Here is a 24890-nt window from a genome sequence, read left to right as displayed (position 1 = left end):
ACGGAACAGCAGGCCCATGCAAAAAACAATGTTTTTTTGTAATCAAAAGAAAATTAAAGAACACAAAAAAAACATTTTTTTTGTAATTAAAAGAAAGTTAATCTCCCAGTCATTCCATTCCTGCCTGCAGGCATTCCTGCATGTAGGTTGTTTCCTACAGCACAACCATTTTTTCTGAAGAAATAAATAAAGTGAAATATATTTAAAGGAGAAAAGATTGTTGCTGCAGTGCTGGTAATATGGCTTAGGATACTATCAGCCAATGGTGACAACAAAGTGAAGCATTTTAGAGATGGTGAGACTGTTATATTTTTCAGTTTAGGATGACTACTACTTGTTTCTAAAGTGCTTCTACCCCTGTAGGACTTAGTATGCATTTGCACTGCTACATTCACTGAGCAAATGAAGACTGAGGAAAATAAATTTTTTGGGCTCACTGTTTTCAGTATGTTCTTTGTGATGAACAGTCAGCTGAAAAACTGTACTTTGCATTCATGTAAAGAAACCACCTAGCTAGCCATGGCTGGTTGGTACTTTAGCAGCTGAATAAGAAAAGGGTACTCATCAGACTGTGTAAGCAAATTTCCCAGCAGGGAAACAGAGGCATAAAAATACGGAACTGTTTTTTTGTGCTGGATGACCCTGAATGCCTGTTTTTATAACATGACTCTATTTCCCCATCTCTATATTTGGATCTAATGCATGTCACCATTCAGTACACTGGGCACACATAACTTGCTTGGAGATGTGGTGTACTGCATCAGGTTATGTTTGTGCTTTGGCTTCTGTCACTAAATCAATATAGAACTTATCAAAGGAAGGGAAAACTAATGACAATATACAAATACTAGACTTGCCTAATGCTAGTGTGATACAGAGTGAAAAAAAGCATTCAAAGTCCATACATTTAAGCTCTGGAATCAGGTCAGATATCACTGTAATGTAAAACCAATAAGTCCAACCACTCCACAGCAATGCCAATGATGTCATTATAGGGGCTGATTGTGATCGATAAATGGATCCTTGTAATGTACTGTCTCTTTCCTTCTGGCACATCACTGGTTTGTGGATTTAATCAGTCTGACACAGCAGACAGTAGAAAGACAGAGGCTAATGTACTTGGATCAAGTCCCAGTAACTGGTTTAATGTATTTAATTTGTGCATTACATTTCTGCTCTTAGAAAATACACTGGAGCAGAAGTCTTTTGAATTCATTTGCTGCCATTTTTGTGAAAAATAATCAGTTCTTGTAAATATTTTACAGTACTTTGAGCAACATAGCTTGTAATTGCCCCAGTTCTAAATAGTTGTCAAACTACTTGCTAATTGTAGTATTTTGTGCAAAAAGTCCTAAATAAGTGCTGCTGTGGCTGAAACAATGATCTTTCTCAACCACTTTTAAGAAAGATCAGCAAGGCAGACATTAAGCATTAAAACTGTAATGATTATTATTTGGCAACTGCAATGTCTGGATAAAGGATCCTGCTATTACCCTATCCTTGACCTTAGAATTTATTTTTTATCAACATACAATTTTTTTGCAACTTGAAACATTCATTAAGGGTAATCACATGAATTAAAGGTCACTGCCTTACAAGCTGAGCAGAATGTAATGGGTCTCTGTGGAGGAACTCAAATAACTCATCTGTTAATCTATGTATTGAATTAAATACACAAATGCTCCGTTAATGTATACAACAGCTTTATTAGACACTGAGTCTGGCTGATGATATTAACTTGCATGTTCCATATTGTTCAGCAGAGCTCCCAGAAGAAATTCTCCGATTAAGTCATTGTAGTATTCCTGCGATACCAACAGTCTGAGTTTTGGAATGGATAAGGGTTACAGGAGGACGGCTGAGGTACAGAAAGATTTGAAAAAGGGTACTTCTGTCATCCTTGCCATGAGATGAGTGGGCAAGCTATATCACATGAAAGACTCCATCTGCTGGCTTGGGCCCATGTAACTAAAAACTGCTAACACATGATGAAAGCCAAAAGGATTCTACTTATCATAGGATATTGCACCTGAGCATAAAACAAGTGAAAAAATCGGTTATATGTGTATCCCCATCCCCAAGAAGACAATTCTGCTCACTTTACATGCTCTTAATGTTTATTCCCATCACAGACTCAAACCTTCATTGAGTGTGAACTGGATGAGGTTTCCGCTCACTGAGTACACTTTTCTGTAAGTTTACTTATTAGTAGCTTTTCATTATAAGAAATAAATGGTGACATTGTTTCTTCTTATGCATCAGTAGCAATTCAAAGTTTTTGGTCCTTTTCATTTTTTCTTGCTGGTTGTATGACCAATGAATTACTGTATTTAAGTAAAGATATGTGGGTACAGTGGGAAGGGAGCTTGTACACTGCAAAAAACACTTTTATTATTTATTTTGTGTCCATTTAAAGGTTTGGTTAGATTGTTTCCTCCTCTGGTTGAAGCTTTGATCAGTATCCTTCTGATCATCTGCTGTAGCAGAGACATCTGTCAGTTACCTGAATTATTAGCTCAAGGTCTGATTAATAGTAAGGCATTCATGCCATGAATGATAATGGTGGAAAGCCTGTAATCAGAAACATGGAGCAACTGAAAGCTTGTGACATAAATGATTGAAATTGAAACACATAGTCTTCTATTCCCCATGGATACTCTTCCACACACACCAACAATGCTAACTTCACTGATTTGGTAGCCATTCCCATACATTTCCCTCATCAGTCCCACACTTCTGAAGCTGAGGTCCTGTCATTAGAGCAATGGTGCAAACTGGGCAGGAACCACCATCTCCAAGATAGGTATGCCCATCCTTCCTGCCTGCAGCATCAAACACCAGTACTGCTGGTCTACCTCAAGTTACCTGGGCTGTATTCAGGTTTGTGTCCCTCTATGCTACTGGTGCAGGCTACGCTGACAAATTCTTAAGCCACTGGGCTATATGCCAATGTTTTCAGAGCCATCATTTTCAGCAAGATGCTTATAAAAAGAGTAATGTCTGATTAGCTCTTGTCTTCCATTTGAGATAGTGATATTGTTTTGCATATGGAACTGGACTCCAAAAAGAGGTTTGTGTCTTCCCATGCAGCTGTTTGACTAAAACAGTCTGATCCTTCTGGTCATGCCTTCTTTCCTTTCTTATGATGTCTGCACAAGACATCATTCTGTGTTTTTCTTTATAATGCATCTCTCTCTGATGTCTCTGTCCTGGTGCAAGTGACTTTATTAGATTCTATGAAAAACAGTGACTCTTATTGATGAACTGGTAGATGAACATACAGTCTTCTGGAGGTTTTTCCTTTACAGGGATGATTGAAATGCCTGTAGCATTCTGAAGACCAGTTATTTCTAGGAAATTCTCTTTATCCTGGCATTTGTAATGGTTTTGTTGCTATCAGTCATGAACCTCTTTTTCAAGACATTCACCTGACTGAAACATTTTAAAAATACTATAATGATCCAAAATACTTTGACAGAAATTCTTAATTTGGTCAGTGTTGAATGGTGGTTCATTATGTGACTTTATTATCTATGTTATTCCATATATATATATATATATATATATATATATATATATATATATATATAGAGAGAGAGAGAGAGAGAATGTTATCCATTACAGGAATTACTATATTTGCTGATGCATATATCACTAGCTGTGTAATAGGGAAGTTGGAATATTGATCCATAAAGACCAAAATGTACTTAGACCTGTTATGGGAATGTAGAAATTGATGGTTACTTCCTTCCACAGGCCTTTGATAAGTCTGACATTTTAGTGGTGTACTTCCAATTATGCCTGTCTGGATTACAAGGTATACAAGGCTACTTTATATAACAGCCTATCATAGAGTCCATGTCAGGGAGCCATATTTTCTCCCTTACAATAGCTGTGAGGGATATGCCATATGATTTCTTTTCATTTAACGTGCTTGTAGTGAACTTAGAATGATTATTCTTGTACGCTTTATGAAGTATTTCCATTGTCTGATACTGGTAATTCATTCTGACAATTTTCATATTTCTTAAAAATAGAGGTCTGTGGGTCATCATTTGCTGTTTTGTACTATTTACCTACCCTGCATAGTTCTTTCCCATTTAGCTACACAGCATCTCTTTCTGTTTCATCTTCTATTTCAGCTAGAGTTAATGCTTCAGGGACTGTACACTTAGCAAAAAAGTTGGCATATTAAAAAAAAAATTCTCATTTTGTTTTGGTACAGCTTGGTTTAAAATCTGGTGATAACTGTCAATCACCCCCCTAAAATGTTGATAATGAAACATATGTGTAGCAGTGGCGGCTGGTGACTTCAAATTAAAGGGGGGCTGCAGGAGACAGCTGAATTGGTGGGACCAATGGGAAGGGGTGTGGCCAACTAGAAAGGGGTGGAGCTATGCTCAAAAACACAACAACTCTAACTTTAATTAAATACGCTGTCCTGGGTGCCAAACTGTCATTAAGAGGGTCCAATCAAGACAAAATGAAGTGTAGAAGAAAAAAAATATTTCAATGCATTGGCTACATGACAGCTTACTTAATATCTAGATGGAAACAAAAAGGTTGTAAGGCATGAAAAAATAAATTACTTTTTAAATACATTACTGGAATACTAGTCAAAATCAAGTATAAAAAAAGCTTCTCCTTGCACTGCAGTTCTAATTATAACTTATATTCAGCTTTATAAAAGTACCAAGTAACATGTTGAAAATAGGAATCTCTGTGATACCCCCACTTGCAAAAATGTTTCTTATCCAAAAAAGACCTGCTGCCTGACAACAACTATCTACTTGTTTCATGGGGAAAACATGATCAAAGTAAAAACTGAACAGCAAACAAGAAACAAACTCAAGATAAATTGCTTAAAGGATTACTAGCAGTCCATCAGCTCAGTTTTTGCAGTTGTGAGCTTTACTTCCTAACTTTTAGAACAGGATTGGTAGAATCAGTATTCTGAGTCTTCTATGTGAACAGTGATTGTCACAGTAGCAAATACAGCACTGACAGATATCAGTATGTACAGGGGAAGAACAGTCACTGAAAAATGTGCAAACTCCAATATACTGTGTTGTAAAGCAATCAAATAAAAAAAAGAGAGACAAGCTTGCCTGCCTTATGACTGTTGGTGCAAAACATATTTCAGATGCCCACTGTAAGTATGAATGACAGAGCCACTCGACTGCTGCACATGAAGACAGGAGACTGCTCCTGCATAACTTAAAACCTGGGTTTGACTTGTGAACCAGGTACCTGAGGTCTTATTGGACATAAATCATTTCATGTTGGGCACAGGGGCTGACAATAGGAAGGAAATAAAAACAAACATATTGCTGTGAATATAAAAATGCACTTCCATGCCTCAGTCTCCACTTAGATAACAGGATAAAATATTGAATTTAGTCTGGGTTGGGGGGGGGGGATCATGAGTGACCTTCAAAGTCCAAAATTGGAGAGAAGCACCAGTGGCAACAAATGTTCTGCTACACAGGGTTAAAAAATTAAAAATGCCATAATGATCAGATAGACATCAGGACAGATTCACTTCTGCCTAATTTTGTTTACAATGTCTTGCTTAAAACATAGGCTCAAAGATTCATAGGTAGGTACTAAGCCAGCTGCCTTTGTGGACCATGTTTAAGTGCAGTCAATTCCCTTTTTGTGCTCGAAATAACCTATCACATTTGATTATGGATTATATGGATGGGGAGTCAGTTTCAGAGTAGCAGTATCCTCTGCAAGATATGCCTGTCCTTTCAAACCTTTCTTTTAGTGTTGCAAAAGAGGTTTAGACCCCTGGACCAAGTGTTTCTGATGCCATTTGACTTGCTGTGGATCCATCAATAATGGGTAGGAAGATGCCTTGTATGCTAAACACAGGTCACCACTTAACAGTCTGTAGGTTAATGAGTATAGTGACAGGGTTTTGAGTTGGTCCATATAGAACATGTTGTTTAGGCCTGCTATTGTTATAGTAAGGTATCTTTGTGGGCATTCCAGTTGTTGGATGTGTCTGGACAGATACATTCCAAAGGGGCATTATAGTCAATGACCAGCCTAATGAAAGCTGAGTAAAAGGGGACAATGACATCCCTAGATCTAGACACAATCCCTTTGTTTATAAGATGTAGAGTATAGAAGGACTTTCTTACAACAATGGACATATTGGTCAAAAGTTAGATCACTGTCCTCATAAGTTCCCAAATCCTGAACAGATGGGTAAACTTGTAGGGGTGTATTATCAGTGTGGTAGTTCCCTGGGGTAGATGACTTCCCAAAGGATACAATAATGCATTTTTTTGGCATTTAGGTCAGTACACAATTTTGGCACCAGTTATTTACTTGGGACAAAATCTCCTCCAGGCTGGCTAAGTGATCTGGGGACTGCTCCTAGCTTGCAGTCATCTGCAAATAAAGTGAGCCAGAGCTCTTTGGTATTGGCTTTACTTAAAAAAAGTAGATACGGAACAGGAGAGGTCCCAGCACAGAACCTTGGGGGATGCCACTGGAGACTGGTCTCTCCACGTAGGTAACTTCCCCTGTTTTGATTACCTGCATCCTACCTGTGAGCCAGTTTGCAATCCAGTGAGTAATATAGTGGTTTAGTCTCAGTTTATTTAGCTTTTCTACTATGCCTGAGGAGCGAATTGTGTCAAAAGCTTTGGCCAGGTCAGGGCTTTCCAAGATGGCTGCACACTGATCAACAGCTTGATTTTAGCTCTCCTAATATGAAAAAGTAACTGATAGATAAAGGTCAGTAATTCTGCCTGTTTAGTACAATTTAGTTACTGGCTGGTAAGTACACTGCCTGGATCCCAGCAAAGAAGAAACTTAGAGAGCATGGAAGAAGATAAAGTATAAAAGGTGAAAAGAAAACACAGACTAGGAAGAATCTTGCAGCTGTTCAAAAAGCAGTTCAAGCTCCAGGTTTGGTACAAGATATGGCTTCTAGTAATTAACAAAAAAGTCAAATGTGCTCAGAGTTGATTAAAATAAATGAAACATTAAAGGAGTATATTAACTAAGATAATGCATGTCTAGAAAAAAATGGAAGATACTTTAAACAGGTATTCAGATGATCTGATAAAACTGCAAAAATAAAAGGTCAAAATGAAGAAAGGGCTGGCTAATTATGAGATTGCTCAGGAAGAGCTGTTTCAAAAGGTGGTAGAGTTAGAGGACAGAGCATGCAGAGAAAACCTGAGATTTTCTGCTGTGCCAAAGAAACTGGAAGAAATGGTCTGTGTTAAGTTTATGAAAGCACAGATAAGCAACTGGACTGGTATTCCACAATAGGATTTGTTAATTGAAGGCGCACACCATGTGTAAGCTCCAAACCTGGATATGAGAAAGCAGCCAAGACCTGTATTAATAAAGATCCAGTCATACCAGCAGAAAGAGTTGATCATGACAAAAATGTGGCAGAAGGGCAAAATATTAAAAATGGGAGACAGTAGAGTGTTTGTGGAAAATGGTTGTTCACTGTACATTGGGCAGAAAAGAAGCAAATTTATCCCAGCAATCAGAGAATGTTAAGAGACAAGTGTGAGACTCAATCTGTGGTGTCCAGCTGTCTTTAGAATATTTTTCCTGGAGGATCAAAGTCATTTTTGATGCAGAACAGGCTAAGGAGGAAGTACAAAAGTTTGTCCAACAAAAAATAAGACATCAAACAGAATGGGATTCTGCTTTTCATTCTTCTGATAATGAAGCAAGGAGAGACATTGCTAGTGAAACCTTTGCCAGTGTTCCAAAGGAAAATGCCTGAGAGACTGATAAAAGCACAAGAGTTGATAAGAAGAATCAGGAGTACCTTGGACTTGGAGCAGAGTCTGGGGATGGGAGATAGAGATGAACAGGAAGAAGATCAGCAGCACTGAAATTAGTGGATACACGTGAAACTATAAAACATAAGACATATTTGTCAAATATGGCTTTATGAGAAAATGAGGCTGAGAAACACTGGATTTTTGTTGAGTTTGTAAAACTTGTGGGGGATTGGCAGGCATGTTTCCCACTTTGTTATTGATGTTTAGAAGGACATTAAAAGGGAGAAAAGAAAAAAAGAGAAAGTAACTGTAAGTAAAACAATTTTTGTTAACAGTATTTGTATAAAGCGTTTTATGATAAAAACTGCATGTTATATAGTAAAGCATTTTCATGTTATGTGTGAAGATACTAAAGTAAATAAGTACCTTTTTCTTTTTTAGTTTTAAGAACTGTAGGCATTACAATGTAAAAAGAGAAAAAAAGACTGGGCAAAGCATGTTCTTGGGCTTTTGGGATGGGGATGAGGTGTAAAAGTGTAGTGAGTATAATACTTCTGCACAGGTGAATGTCTAGATTAATGCCTTTGGCTTAATATAAGGAAAAGGTTTTCTTTTCTTTTTTTGTTTAAGCAAGTGTTTTTTAAGTGAGACCACAATGTTATGAATAGCTTTCCTTTAGCAAATAAATTTTCAGTGTTACTAGAGAGATACATTCTGTTCTCATGTTTCCATGGAAACAATATGACTAAAGGTGAAGGCAATAAATTGACAGGTCTGGACATTGTTTACTGAGTGAAACATAAAATTAAAATGTATAAAGACAATCAGCTCTGTAAAAAATAAAGTTTGAAATTTCTGGAAGTGAATAAGAGATACCAGCTTTTCTAGTAACTAAATCCTTTAATGCATTTACTACAACAATGCATAATTTCATTTTATTTGAAGACAGCCATTAAACTTTTTCTTAAGGCTAAAAGTTAATGTTTTCTGAAAGCATATAAGCTATTTCCCCATCTGGGAGGGTAATAAAGATAGGACAAGAACAGACAGCAATTAATGTAAGTAGAAACACAGGATGTAGCATACCAGACACAGCTTCAGCAGGGATAACATTAATTTTAGGTTAGTTAATGTATGTCTGTACAGCTGTCAATTTGGGATAATTGTTCCTATCAGGAGGGTTCAACTTCATTATTTGAAGATATACATACTTTTGTGTTTGTTTTAATTTAATAGATTGTGGGGGTGTTCTGGGAATGTGTTTGTTTGTTTTTGTTTGAAGGTTTTCATTAAAACAAAAAGTCTTGTAAATTGTGACATTGGTTCAAATGGAGATGACAGGAAACAGCTGTATCAATGAACAACCTGCCAGACATTAAAACATGCATACAACACAAAAGGTGGAAATAGAATTTAAAAAAGCTGCAATATATAAGAGGTGGGAATAATAACTTCTTATCATAATGGCTATACTAAACATATTATTTTGGAATGTGAATGGCCTCACAGATTTAGGCCAAAAGGTAAGAATATTGAATTTTTATTAAGAAATGCAGAGTACAAATAGCAATGCTACAGGAGACTCATTTGGAAAGAAGTGAGCATATGAAATCAATAAAGAAAGGGTTTTAGGATGGATATTCAGCAGAATATCAAGGGCAAAGTAAAAGGCTGAGTACTTATACTAATTATAGAGGAGCTCCAATAGTGATAGAAGAGGGGAAAAGATAGTAATGGTAGATTTGTAGTAGTAAGGGTCTACTGGCAAGGGTGGAGCATTACATTGGCATGCATTTATATTCCACCTAAAACTACTATTATGGAGCTTAAGAACATTTTGGGATCAGTAATCAGATTTCATCAATGTTTATTACTTATTGGTGGGGGACTATAACTTGATTTGCAACAGTGATGATGCATCTGGGGGGCCTTGAAGGAACATTTTCAGAAAAGAGGGTAGATTTTTGATGAAATTTCTGAAAATATTTGGTATGAAAGATGCAAATTCAGTATTAGATATTTGGAGAGAATTTAAATATTATGCCCCAAGATACAATAACTGGGTTAGACTAGACAGAAATTGTATTTCACAGGAACATATGCATTTAACTGAAAGGTTTGACATAGATCCAATAACTATTTCAGATCATACGCCAATAACAACTAGGATAAAAATGCAGGGTAATAAAGTACAAATGAGACACTGGAATTTAACAAATGGGTAATGGAAATAATTCAAGTGTTAATTGGGAAGATAGAAATTTCTTCAGAAGTTATAGCTAGTGAGTAGGATAACATGAAAGTGGAGTTTAAAAATAGGGTAGAAATAAAAAAAAGTGATATGCTTAAGAAGTAACAGAAATTATCTGGAAGGGCTGACAAAGATTAAGTATTGCAGAATAAGGGGAATCTCACAGAACAAGAAGAGGCACAACTGCAGAATACTAAACATAAAAGAAGGGAGTATATGTAAAATATGCATGAGTTTTAAAAGAATGCTGTTAAGCAACTGTTTTTTGATAATAAATCCAGAGCACAAAAACGTAGCACAATGACTTGTGCAACAGAAAGTAGAAGAGTTGTTGCCAAACTTGAGCCTGTAACAAGAAAAATAACCAGACATCCTGTAGGAGTATTAGAGATATTTCAGAAATGTTATGAAAATAGTGGTGCAGCAGATAGCATTGTTGCCTCAAAGGAAGAGGTTCCCTGGTTTGATTCTTGGCTATGGTGCCTTCTATGCAGAGTCTACATTTCCTCTCCATTTTCATGTGGGTTTCCTCATGGTTCTCCAGTTTCCTCCTACATTCCAAAGACATTCAGTAGGTGGATAGGATAATCTAAATTGGCCATAGGTATGAGTGTGCAAGTGAGTGTATTGTGTGGAAGAATAACTATGGCAGGGTTAGACACCTGGGAGTGTAAACCTTGGCTCTAGATGATTGTCAATGTTTAAGTGACACAGTACATGTGCAAAAATGGGAAAATTGGGTTGTGGATGAAATGATGGAAAAGACAAAGAGGTATGGTTAAGAAGTAACAAGAATTATTTAGAGGAGATGACAAAGGTTAAAGTATTGAAGAATATGAGAGATCTCATATAACAAGAAGAGGCACAACTGCAGAGTTCTAAAGATAAAATAATGGAGTATCTTGGTAATATGCATGAGTTTAGAAAAACTGCTGTTGGGCAACTGCTTTTTGATAATAATGCCAGAGCACAAAAACATTTAGCACAATGACTTAGGCAACAGAAAGTGAAAAGTGTTGTTGCCAAACTTATGGAGCCTATAACAAGAAAAATATCCAGAGATCATATGCAGGTATTAGAGATATTTTGGAAATTTAATGAAAATTTGTATAAAGCAGAGGAATATGGAAGCATTTGCTTTTCCTGATACAATAATAAGGTTAATTAGGATATATGAGGGATTGAAGGCAAAAATTAATGTGGGAGGTTTTCTCCATGATAAGCTGTGTATGAATAGAGGAACAAGGCGTGGGTGTCCTGTATCCCCTTTATTATTTGCATTATGTTTAAAACCATTGACAAAGAAAATAAAAGAATCTAAAATTCAAGGATATAATTAGCATGGTAATCAAGAAAAATTGGTTTTATCTGCAGACAATATTATTTTGCACTTAAAACCAGAAAAGGACATCTCATTGTTGTGGAACATTTTGAAGCAGTTTTAAGTATTTTCTTTATATAAGATTAAAGAAGACAAAACAAGGGCTAATGCTGTAGACTGTATACCCATGCACAAATTGGTTCAGCAACACCCATATCTGTAGGGATGTGATAAAATGAAGATTTAGGAGTATGGCTTTAAATGAATTCTGTTATGGCAGCCAAGGATATGTGGTAAAAGACAAAACAAAAGATAATACATACTGAGAAACTGGAAGCTCTTTTTATGGATATGGATAGCAAGATACAAGCAGTGAAAGTGAAAATGTTTTTAGCCCCTTTAGTTATACATACAGGTCAGGCATATTTTTATCAACCAGAAAAGCTGTTAACAGTAATTAATAGAGTTGAAGGATTTTATCAGGGATGGAAAGATGACAAGGGTCAAGTAGGATTAGTTATTCCAGTAGAACAAGGTGGTTTAGGATTACCTGATATGAGGGGATATTTTAGAGCTACATGGTTGAGGCTCATATACATAACACAAGTAGAAAGCTATAATTCAAAGTGGATAGGGATGATGAAGAAGCAGGGGCTGGGTCAAGAAATAAGGAAAGAGTGGGATTTGGATGCAGATCCTAAAGGAGAATAATAACAGCCATACAAAATATTATATTCATAAAGTAGCAGAAAGCATTCTAAGAACTAAGCCAACATGAGAATGCAGAAAAGAGATTCTGTGGATAGTGATGACTGCAATTAGGTGTACACAGAATAGGTAAGAGGCGGATGACATTTTCTGCAGAAAACTGGCAGAGGAACCAGGGAATTGGCAGCAAATAACTAGAGAGGGAAGGTAGTAGAATAAGAAGTAGTCAAGAAGACATTTGGATTGCAGGCTACAGACTGCCTTCCCTATCAGGGATTGATATCAGAATATAGGTAAAGAAAAAGGGATAGGGGAATCCTAAGGAAAGGACACTCTGTGGTAGAGGTATTATTTAAATCTTGAATAGAAGCTGCTGTTCCAAAGGATATAATTAGTTGGCATATAAAACAATGCATTATAAATATAGGAATCAATCAGGGGAGGAGAGATTGGATCAGCAATTAACAAGAAAAGAAAGGGAGGGCATATGTTTGACTCCCAAATATGCAGCAAAATCTAGAAGATTTAGGATTTTTGCTTAGAAGTGTTTGCATAGGTATTTTATATACCCAAGCAGACTCCAAAGAATTTTTCCTCAGGTAGTTGACAGATGTAGGTTGTTGTTGTTTGTCTTTCGGCTTTTCCCAGTTAGGGATCGCCACAGCGGAACTCCGGTCCGCTAATGATTGGCAATAGATTTTCATGAACGCCGAGGTGTCAGCTCGACGTCCAACCTTCAACGAAGGCACGCCCATTTATGCATGTCTTTGGAACACCCACCCAACCGCAAGGAGGACATGCAGACTCCACACAGAAGTCACTCCCCACACTCCAGACGAGAATTGAACTGGAGAACCTCTTGCTGTGAGGCAACAATACTACCGCTGCACCCCCGCGGATCCAGTTGACAGATGTTGTAGGTATGATGGAGAAAAAGAGGCAACTGGGGACATATGGTTTGGGAATCTAATGAGTTAGCAGACTTTAAAAATTCTTTACAGAGTACTCTGTCAGAAATATTGGGTGAGCAAATGAATGTAACTAAGTAATTTATGTATTTATTTATTTGAGCTGGGATACAGGATCTGAACTCCCTAGACATAGAAAGGCCTTGTTACGTTTAATTCCATTGGCTGCCAAAAAAGCAATTACTAGAAAATGCAAATCAAAGTCGAAACCAACTGTATTTGAAGTAGTGAATATTGCAATAGAAATAAAAGAACTAAAAGAGATCTTTAGAAAAAGGTAAAAGCAAATTACATGCAGAATAATGTTTTTGCAGGAGGAGTGAGATTTAAATGAAGGCAGGAATTGATCAATTTATTTAATATTGGATTGATTATAGTTATATAAAATAATATATGTGACTTACATATTACAACATGTTTGTAACTGTGAACATGTTAACATGGTTTGAGACCACAGCACAGGAAAATGAAGCGGATAAAACCAAACTTTAATCACTTTTGAAGTTCATATTCAATGGATGAAAGATCTTATGTTGGACATTTTATGTTGGAAATTTCTATTGGTTATTGTAATTTTACAAAAGTGATTAAAGTTTGGTTTTATCCACTTTGTTTTCCTGTGGCATGGTATCGTAAGTTTCTTAGTTTGTCATCATTGGAGCACCTCTTCAGTTGGTATGTTAACATGGTTTTGTTTCCTTTTATATGAATGTATGTTTGTCTGTAGCTTAAGTGATAATTCAATTCTTCTACTTCTTTCGGCTTTTCCTGGTTAGGAGTCGCCACAGTGGATCACCTGTCAGCTCATGATTGGCAGTGGAGTTTTACAGTGTTGAGTTGCTAGCCTGGCACCCAACCTTCCACAGAAGGCACACACACATACGCACTCATACCTAAGGCCAGTTTAGAGAGTCCAATCCACCTACAGCATGTCTTTGGGATGTGGGAGGAAACCGGAGTACCCGGAGGAAACCCACGCAACCACAGGGAGGACATGCAGACTCCGCACAGAAGGCACTCCAGCCAAGAATCGAACCGGAGAACCTCTTGCTGTGAGGCGGCAACATTAACCGCTGCACCACTGTGGCCGCCCACTTAAGTGATAATTCAATAAAGGTGTTAAAAAAAAGAAAAACATTGGTCAGGTTAAGGTATGTGGTGTGTACCATTTTGCCTTTATCCATTAGTTTGATGACCTTTTCAAAAAATTCTATCAGGTTAAGAAAGCATGAACTGCCCTTGATGATACCAAACTGAGATGGATCCAGTGTTTGGAAGTTCCCTATGTCCTAATTCCATGATAAATCACATCTATACCTTTCCCTGCCATGCTTCTCCCCTAGAGTTTATATATTATACCTCTTTTTAAAATGATTTGCTGAAGTCGCAGTTTAAAATCTGTAAACACACATTGCTGAGTATTAAAATGTAGAGATCAAATAGCCAAAAAGCTGGATTTCATTTTATTAAGTCTAAAATTGCCATTTCTGAGAATATTCACTTCTGTCCAAGGTATAGTGATCTTGGAGTTGGTAGAAATATATATATATATATATATATATATATATATATATATATATATATATATATATATATATATTGATGCATAATATATATAAGTCCAGGTGGGCAGGAGGGCTTGCCCTCTTCAAATAAACAAAAAAAAAAAAAGAGAGTGATGTTTGATATTCTCTCTTCTCCTGTACAGTAAACTCTCAGTTAACTGGCACCAATGGGGATTGATAGATGCTGGATAACTGTAGTTTCTGGTTGCTTGAGAGTTACTATTAAAAATAGGCCTGACTAATACTTTACCCTATACTATTTGTTTGGTTTAACAGGTTGGGGGGAGAGAGGGAATTTATTGCTGTCTTCCTCTTTAAAACTCTAAAAATGTATGGTATGTTTTTGCGGGGGGAAACAGAAAGTGCAACACATGAAAATTTTACTGTATTTCTTCAATATTTTTTTGCCGGTTGCTTGAGTTCCAGTTAACTAAGAGTTTACTGTATTTTGTTCTTTTTGTGGTCTATATGAGCCTTATGATTTAAATAGGGAGCCAATTGCTATACCTGCTACCCATAAAATATATTAATGTTTTTATTAATTCATTAATTGTATCAGTGTGGCGACCCTTTTTAAATATTACAAAGTGGGATTCAAAACACAGCTACAAATGTATTTTGAAAACATATGTTTAAAACATTAATTTATTTACACAAAAATAAATAAAAGCATTACAAATGAACATAAATAAGTGCATAAATCACTAGATGCTGAATGTAAACTTTTGCAGTCCTGTGCCCAGTAATGAACCAGATGGATATAGGTAACAGTGTAAGCAAATGTGGCAGATTCATCATAGATGATATCAGGTTAGCTACATGTGCTTCTATGTGCCTAATGATCCTTGGGAAGAGTCATTCTGACCTCCATCTGTCTGGTTCTACTTTCTAACATCCTATTATCACTAAATACTTCAATGGAGCACAAATGTAATAAAATATGGTGAAAATAATGGTGTGTTTTTTTGGGGGGGGTTGTTACAACAACACCACATTCATTCCATTCTTGAAAGCAGAAGATTGTCAACCCATCAGTCTTAAAACAGTTATGCCTTATTTCCTACGAGTTATTTTGTTTCACTACAGGCTATACTCAAGAGACTTTGTATGTACACCTTTATAGGTATAGTCATTGCTTTTGATCTGGTGCAGAAACAGTAAAAGTATTTCTGAATCTGTGCTTCACAGCCTTTCAGATGTACTGACCTTCTCATAAGCCTTCTGGATTTTCAGTATTCGAGAGCTCAAATACACAGTGTAGTTCAAACACAAGGGCATAGCCAGTGGAGTGAGTTAAGCTAATATGTCACTGTCATTGTAAAAGGAGTTCAGAAAAGAGCTGTATTTTTCAAATTTGTGTCTGTCATTTGTAAGGCTGATAATGAGACCATTATCATTTGTAACCTTATAAGGTTGTGGATGGTAAAAATGTGTTTGTTTGTTCTGTTCTACTTGTTTCAGTAAGATATCATCTTTTGGCATCTGTATTGAACTTCATTTTGTCTCTCTGGGTAGAGTTTATCTGTTTCTGCAGTTTATCAGGTTTGGGTCTAGACTGTGTTATCCAACATGTTTTTATTTTAGCTGTAATTAATGTTAAACTTGCTGGGGAGACTTCAGTTTTTGGTTAGTTCTAACATCTTCATACCCTCAACATGGAACACTTATTTCCTGGGAAATGTGTTTGCTGACTGCTGTTTTGATTACTTTGCTGATGTTGGATATTAACTATTTTATAATACCATAAGCATCTGGCCACAATGGAGTTATTTTTGTGATGAATAAGTAACTGCAGACATTTTTGAACTTATGATCTGTTGATAACATTTGGGAATGTTTGTTGCTGATTATGATAGTTTTGGCTGGTGGCATGGGTTCTAATATAAGATATCTGTGGTATTTACTATTCTTAACCTGGAGATAGTGTCATTGATTAGGGCATAAAAATCAGTGCTGTCTGTCTAAATAGCTTCTCGCAATTATGACATCTGAAATAGGCTTCCCATACAGGTCAGACAAAGCACCTTGCTGACCCTCTTCAAGCGCAACCTTGATAAATGGATGGGAAACCACAAATTTGTCCCAGGGGTTCCACCTGTGTCCCACATTGTGACAGGTGCTGACTGAGATTTATTTTGGGGATAAACTCTTGGCTAGGCTTGTAAGGGCCCCAGGGCCATTAGCCTAGCAACCTCCTATGAAATGGTACACTCTTATTTCTGGTTGTCTTTGGCAGAGTAAACAGCTAGGTATATTTTTTATCAAGATGTACATATTAGGAGACCAACTTTACCCCTTGCAGTGCTTTAGTTTTTCTGTCCTCTCTTTTTGTCTCTGCTGTCTCTCAGTAATCATTCCCCATAAAACCATTTGGCTCATTTATTTTCCATCACTGAGCCGAAGGCCAAACAGGAGGTATGTTAATTCAGACAGCCATCAGGGGTGGTTTGAGGAGTTTTTTGGCTATGCTGTCTTACCCATCTTCACACACTCTGCCTAAACACCAAGGAGAAGGAATGCAATGGGCTGCAGTGAAGGGTCTTCCCTCACTTCAACAAAAGGAGTTTCCTCAAAAGGAACTCCACTTCATGAAGCACAAATCATGGTTTCTGCTAAGTTCACCAGGAAATTGCACCACTCAATGTGCCCCTGAGTGCATACATCCTCTCCACTCCCTGGTAGAGGTGAAATGGACATGCAGCCTGGATCCTCAAGTGCTAGGGCCACTTACTGAACCCAGGTCACCTGGATCATAGTCAGGACTCAGAGTAAGGCCAGTGCTTTAGACTTTATAATATGTCGATGAAGTCATCCTTGCAAAATTCATTTGTTGTAAGTCTTTGAATCCTAAGTAACAGTGGCTAATTAAAGTCATTGGTTTCTGAATGCTTTAATAACAATATGCTTGCTGTATCTTGACATGATTTTTTCAGAAATCACTTTCAGAAAACATACCCATGGAAGTTGGGGAGAGTGAAATAAAAAAAGCAAAGTTGTTTGTATGCCATACATCAACACATGGGTAATAATTCCAAAACCTTAACATTTGACACTGATTTTATATTTCATATTAATCATAGAAAATATAAATTTCCTTCTAAAACGTGTAGTAAATATGATTAAACAAATGGATAAATCTTTGTAACCTTATATGATAAAACCAAGAACCATAGTTATCAACAGCGGAGTTGTTAATCTCATTTTGATGCTGGAAGCAATGTACAGCATTGTAATCTGGAGAGTTGTATAAAGTATTAAAATAATATTCATATATATTTTAATATTTCCAAATATTGCTCAGAATATAACAAGCCACACATATAAGGTACCAGCAGCAGCTTGATTTGTGTGACTTTTGATTGTTGCATGGCATCTTTCATGTACCTTTGGTTTACCTAACTTTGATATTAATGTAGAAATTAATTTATTGCTCTTATTCATAACTGCTGTACACTTAAACATGTATGTACACATCTGGATATATTCATTGTATTGTTCTCCTTTTATTTTCCTTTTTTAAAACCACCTACTGCTTCATTGTCCTACACCTTAAGAACTGCATCTAAATCTATTTTTCTGCTTTTAATAAAAATATGAAAAACAATGCTGCATTTTCAATCATTCTGCTCAATCATCACTAAGTCACGAAATGCACAGCTCATGCTTACTGTTTCATTTAGTAACTGTATAAAACCATGCCAGGTCCAGGTATGCAGTGTGAACCAATTTTCCAAGTCTAATGCATCATTGACATGTTCAGAAAAGCCCACCAAGTTTAGGAGGTAGGATATGCCTTTAACAAATCTGAATTGTCTTGGGTCCAGGACTTGAAGACTGCCTATACTCTTGTTACAAATATCCACAATTATTCATGCCATTGCTTTTCAGATAATGCTGGTGAGGATTATATGTCTATATTTTCATTGATCATCAGTGGATCCACCCCTTTGGAGTGGATTGGCTGCTACAGTTCAGTTTCTCTGCACAAAACCACTGGTGAGGCTGAGGTTGAATAGGCTTCATAGCAAGTCTACTAGATAGTATCTGGTGCTGACAAGAAGGGAGCCTTGGACATTATCAGGACCCATGGATCATGTGTTTTTGGTCTTGGAGAGAGAGCATTCAGGGCCTGCTCTGAAGTGATCAGAAGGGCCGTGTTGAGGAAAGTTAGGTGGAAATAGGGAAGTAATGTTCCAGCTGAATTTGTCCTCTGATATGTTGACTGTGCCCTCATGAGATGAATAAGTGTTATGTATTAGCTTTGAGCATTGCTGAGCATTCTTCTAAGATTTCTGACATAGCTGAAGAAGGCTCTGTTTTCCTTATCAGAGCTATCAGTTCTCAATTTATACTTACTTTTGTAGGATTCACTTTTGTTTCTGCAATCTTTGTTGATCTTTTGATGACGGGGTATTACGTTTGTTTTACAGGCTATGAATTTCTTCCTCTTATTGTATACTTTATTCATATTACAGTCCACCATATGGCTTATACATAAATACGTCTTGTGGGGACAGATGCCCCAATGCATGCTTTGTGGTGGGCATAGAAATTATCCACAAATGTGTCAGCATGCAAGATTGAGTCATCAAAGTAAGCAGGGCGCTTTAAATTTCATCAGGTCATTCATTAGCTGGATTGGGTTTGCCTTAAAATAGTCTCTAAAGACAGAACTTTTTTTTTACCTTCACAGTGAGTATTATGGACAGTGGTCACATCTGACCAGTGACGTGGTAACTGTAGGTGCTGATCATAGGGTGGCAGTATTGGTGAGAACCAGGTCTTGTATTTTTGAATCCATAGCTGAGACTAGAACCAGTTGGTTTAGGGAACTAGAATTAATGAAATACAAATTTGTTTGAAGTGGTGTAAGTTTCCCAACTAATGGAATGATAGCTGAAGTTGCAAGGGTGAGTAGTACTAGGCTTGATAGGGAGGGATGACACTTTGTTTAGGCATGCCTCATGGGGTACAGGTGACAGGGATGGGGTATTATAATTGGCTATGGTAAAGAGTTTTATTTACCATGAAAAGGATATGGAATGATGCCACAATACAGAGATAAGATGATCAGCTTTAACAATTGGCTTAAACACTGGTGTCATTCAAAGGGGATCCAGTGTCTGTCTGCCTGGGATGACATGCTGGACAAGCCACGCTGCTTTGCAAGGGATGGCTTGCACCTGTCACCCCTGGGATTCCGGATATTGGCAAAGGCTCTTGCCACCCCCATAGTGCCTTTTTTAGGCAAGGCTCAAATTCTAAACCTACCACCCTAGAACACAAAAAAGGAAAAAAACTAAGGGTAATGCTGCTCAATGCCAGAAGTCTAAATCTCAAAATGCACGCACTCGAGGCCCTTCTCAGTATGGAGAACATCGATGTCTGTGCTGTGACAGAAACCTGGTTCAAGGCTCCTGAGAGCACCCCAGCGCTATCAGGTTTTACCTCATATCATGCGTTCCGGCCCCAAAATCCGGACAATACCAAGAAAGGAGGTTGGTATCCATATTCATCAAGGACACCCACACCTCAAGACTGGTGGCAACGCACGATGCATCGGAGACCATCCAGGTGCAATTAACCATAGGCAAGACTGCTCTGCAAATTGTAGCATGTTACAGGCCACCCTCACAAACTCAGGAACCTCACATGGCCTTCCTGAAAACACTAGAGGGATAAATGTATCACCAAACACCATCATACTAGGTGACTTCAATTACCCTAATATAGACTGGGAACACTACTCAAGCCCAAACACCCTAGCCCAAAAGTTCCTGGAATTCATAAACTCAAATGCCATGGAACAACTAGTCACCATCCCCACAAGAGGAGATAACATACTTGATCTCATCATCACGAACATGGGAGCACAATGTTCAACACCAGAGGTGTACCCCTCACTGGTGAGATCAGAACACAAACTAATCTCGCTGGAGGTCCTCATCCCACCCCAGACTGAAATAAAAGAGAACACAGTAAAGAACTACTCAAAAGCTGACTTCACACTTCTAAAGACTAGTGTGGTCTCCTTTAAGGCCCCGAGCCGTGGAAAACAGTACTCAAGCCGCTGAATCACTTACAAATGCCTTCTACCAGCACCTGCAGGACTGCATGGATAAGGCAATCCCAAGCAAAACAAAGACTCTTTGTACCAAAGGCAAGCGTCCAGTCTGGTGGACCCCAGCCATAAACAAACTCTACAACAAAAGGAGGAAGCTACTACAAGATAGAGCAAAATCCTTAAAAGGTAAGACACCCTTGATCACTATAAGTAAAAACTAAGAGCTCTCATAAAATCATCCAAAGCAAATTTCGAGAGAAAAATAGCTAAAGACTCAAAAGACAATCATAAGGCCTTCTTTAGCTATGTTAGAAACCTGGGAGGAAACTCCCAGATATGCTCAGAGCTAGTTCAAAATGATGTGAAGATTACTGATCCTACAGACATTGCCAACATACTGGCTGACAGGTTCAGTGCAAACTTCTCCCCCCCAAAAGGAGAGATATCTATACCAAATGATTGCAGCCCCCCAAACATCTCCAGTGCCCAAGTGAGAACTGCTCTCTCCAAAGCAAAAAACACAGCATCCATGGGACCTGATGGTGTCCCGGCTGTGTGCTCCATGAACTCAATGAGGAATTAAACCCACAGCTAGGACAGCTATTTAATCAAAGTCTTACCTCTGGATACGTACCCAGGGAGTGGCGCACTGCAACTGTGGTACCACTTCACAAAGGCGGTGCCTCCACCGACCCTGGAAATTACCGGCCCATTAGCTTGACAAGCCTTATCTGCAAAGCCATGGAGAGGATCATAATGGACCTCATAAATAAAGACATAGGGAATTTGCAGACTTTGGATCCAACCCAGTTTGGCTTTGTCAAAGGCAGATCATGCCTTTTAAACTTGGTTGACTTTTTCAAAACAGTCACCAAAGCCATTGATGAGGGAAAGGCAGTCCATACAGCCTACCTCGATCTGGCTAAGGCCTTAGATACAATACCCCACTCGGGTATCATTGAAAAACTCATCAGCTTAAATGTCAACCCATACATCACAAGATGGGTTGCAAACTGGCTGAGTGACAGAACCCACAGGGTCAGAGTTGCTGGCGCCATGTCAGACTCAAAGCCTGTCACAAGTGGTGTCCCACAGGGCTCAGTCCTGGGCCCACTCTTGTTTGGCATCTACTTTTCCAAAGTACAAGCAAACACAGGAGGGTTATGGCTGACAAAGTTTGCAGATGACTGCAATCTGGGCGCCATAGTAGAAAACACATCTGACACAGATATCCTTCAGAGGGGTCTCACAGAAACAGATAACTGGTGCCAGAGCCACGGCCTAAAGTTAAATGCCAAAAAATGCATAGTCATACCCTTCGGGAAAAACAAGGTTACCCCTAGCTACCAAATAGGTGGCAATCCACTGAGCACAGAAGAAGTTATCAGGGACCTGGGGACCCAGGTTGATAGTAGTCTGTCATTCGACACCCATGTAGCTAAAGTAGTTAGGAAGACCTTCTACATTGCCCACCTTATCATGAAGGGATTCTCATCTAGATCAAGGGAGGTCATAGTCTCCCTTTACTCATCACTCATCAGACCAATGATTGAGTACAATGCCCCATTCGGAATGTATCTGACCCGACACTTGCAGCAGCTGGAGAGGCCACAAAGTTCCTCACCAAAAGGATAAAGGGTCTCAAAATCTGTCCTATGCTGCCCGACTGAAAGAACTCCAGCTCTATTCAGTCGCCACCGCTTGCTCAGAGGTGACCTTTGCCTAACATACAAGGCCATGTCAAACCCAGATTTGATGAATATGCTTCACCTCAAAAATCTAGATCCATCAGAGCCACAAGGGCGGGAGACTTAAACCTTGACACGGCTATTAATAGGACATGCTGGAGGGATAGATTCATCACCCAAAGACTCCCTATGCTGTGGAACAAAATCCCGGTACATGTGAGGCAGAGCACCTCGCTGGCCTTGTTCAAGAGAAATCTTGACCAATGGATGGGAGATCGCAGATATACCCCAGGGATTACCTCAGTGTCACTGCTCGACAGAGGCACAGCAAAATAATGGGTATAGTTCCCCATACTAAAGGGGTGGCGTAAGCCACAAAACGATGGGCTAGGCTTGTAAATGCCCTCGGGCAGATAGCCTAGTATGAACCTATGAACCTATGAACCTAAGAAGTTCAAATTCATTGTCTTGGCTTAAGGTATATTGAGAAGTTCAAGTTCAATGTCCTGTGTTAAGATTCTAGAAGTCAGCTGATCTTTTAAGAACACAATAACACTATCTGTTTCTGCACTCAGTCTGAAAGAGTGATAGGCACCCAAACCCTCCATTTTGAAGGTGCTATCCCTGTTCTGAAACCATGTTTCAGTAACTATGCAGATATTTATATTTTCAAGAGTTAAGAATACTTGTACGGAGTGCAACTTCTTGTTTAGGCTTCTAGCTTTGAACAGTGCTACCTTTATATAGTTTTGATTTTGATTATCTATGTAAGTAATTTGAGGAGACTGACCTTGCCTAAAAAAGACATTTCAGAGGAAGAAAAAGTCCTGACCAATATATGGAAGTCATGAGGAGAGATGTGCAGACCATCCTAGCAAAGAGCATGAGCTATCGATTATCTCCTCCCATGCTAATATATATATTGGATCCTCTTATAATGATACCAATAACTAAGCCAATAATTAAAAAACATTATCTTTTGTTTGTATTGCTGCATCATTTTTGGAAATGAAAGAACACTGGTCAATACCAGTTTCACACCAATTTCAGATGTATATTCTGATAGCTCTGTCATATCCCTCTTTATACAATCCAAGGAGGTATGTCTCAAGTTATTCACTCCCATGTGTGCAGTGACTATGCCATATGTGTTAAGGTGAAGGGATTTGAGGGCTAAAAGTGGCACTACAGATTCTGACACCAGAGGGACAGCTAACCTTCACTGTGTCTTTACTCAGCCTTGTGAGCAGTGCATCTCTGTGCCTGCTTATGGCATCACCTATGAGTAAGACCTTATCAAATGCCTTAATCTGCAAGCTGAGTAACATCTTTCAGTAGTGTCTGTGTATATTTGTTATTTGTTAATATAATGCTGAGTGTCTTGTATACCAAACCTTCACCTAGAAGGCCTTTGTGCTTTAGGAAGGAACTATTTAAGTGCTTAAGTAGAAAAAGGCTTATTTGTTTTTCTAGGATATGGTGGCCATGGTGGTATGAGGTGGATATCAGAACTGGCAACATGATGGTTACTGTTTAATCTTTGAAGATTAGTAGATACTTGCACCTAGTTGAATCACAGGTGAACCATGCACACTGCATCCTTCAACAGGACTATGTTCTTCTATATAGTAACTGTCAGTGTATTGTATTCTACACATCTACTCTTTTTGACATTTTGCAGATCCCAGAGACCTCCAGTCCAGCCTGAACATTTGCCAGGATTCTATCCTTAATTATGATTTGGACTGTGGCTTATTTCAGATATTTGTATTCTCTCCAAAGAGGAAATGTTTACACAACCACACGTTTTCCACTTTATCATTTTTGCTTTAGGAATACTTTTACTTAGCTTTCGTAAGTGACCTGCTTGCCTAACCTATCACCATGTTTGATCTGGGTCTGATTTAGTATTGCACCTAGTCTAATAGGAACTTCATCTTGGAGGACTGGCAAACATTCTACAGTAAAGTAGGTCATTGTGGCTTCTTCTCAGCAAGTGTCCCTTAGCTTATCTAAGGCTCATAGCTAGCCTTAGGTATAGGCCAACTAGGTGGCCATGTAGGGTGCCACTCTAGCAGGGGTGCTTTTCCAGTAATCTGGATGGTGTAGGTAGACCAGGATGAGGGCACAGGGTGGTGTTGGGGGGGTGCTGTGGAGACGTTTTGCCTAGGGTACCAGTTGACCAAAGGCCGGTCCTGCTAAGGCTATGTATGTTTATCTAGAAAACCCAGGATTAAATTATCAAAATGCCATCAATAGTGTTCTTAAATTAAGGACAAGCTAAAACTGGAATGCATTTCATATGCATTAAGATTCTTGTAATGTTGTAGCTACATGCTTTATATCATGCATTTTTGTTTTTAACATCAATTCTTACATACTGATTGATCAATCTAATGAGGTTTAGTCATGTCAGATGACTAAATAGTTCATTTGCACTATATAAGCAAGTTCTTTACCTTTTTGTAAAAGGTTCTGATGAAGTCTTTTATTAAATTTAGAGAAGGCAAAAGTGCTTAACCTTTCATTCATAAATTTTGCTTGGTACAGTTTAACATC

The 24890-nt window shown here is 38.2% G+C and overlaps 1 protein-coding gene across 3 annotated transcripts in view; it reads left to right on the top strand.

Annotated features, from left to right (window-relative positions):
• Positions 1-24890, top strand: part of PLEKHD1 (pleckstrin homology and coiled-coil domain containing D1) — a 532907-nt gene that overhangs the window by 150956 nt on the left and 357061 nt on the right. The gene's annotated exons all lie outside the window — the stretch shown is intronic.

Source organism: Protopterus annectens, chromosome 6.part0, assembly GCF_019279795.1.
Source record: "Protopterus annectens isolate FY-2018-M chromosome 6.part0, PAN1.0, whole genome shotgun sequence".
NCBI classification, from domain to species: domain Eukaryota; kingdom Metazoa; phylum Chordata; order Ceratodontiformes; family Protopteridae; genus Protopterus; species Protopterus annectens.
Note: the sequence above shows the minus strand (reverse complement) of the source record. Positions and strands in the feature narration are given on the sequence as shown.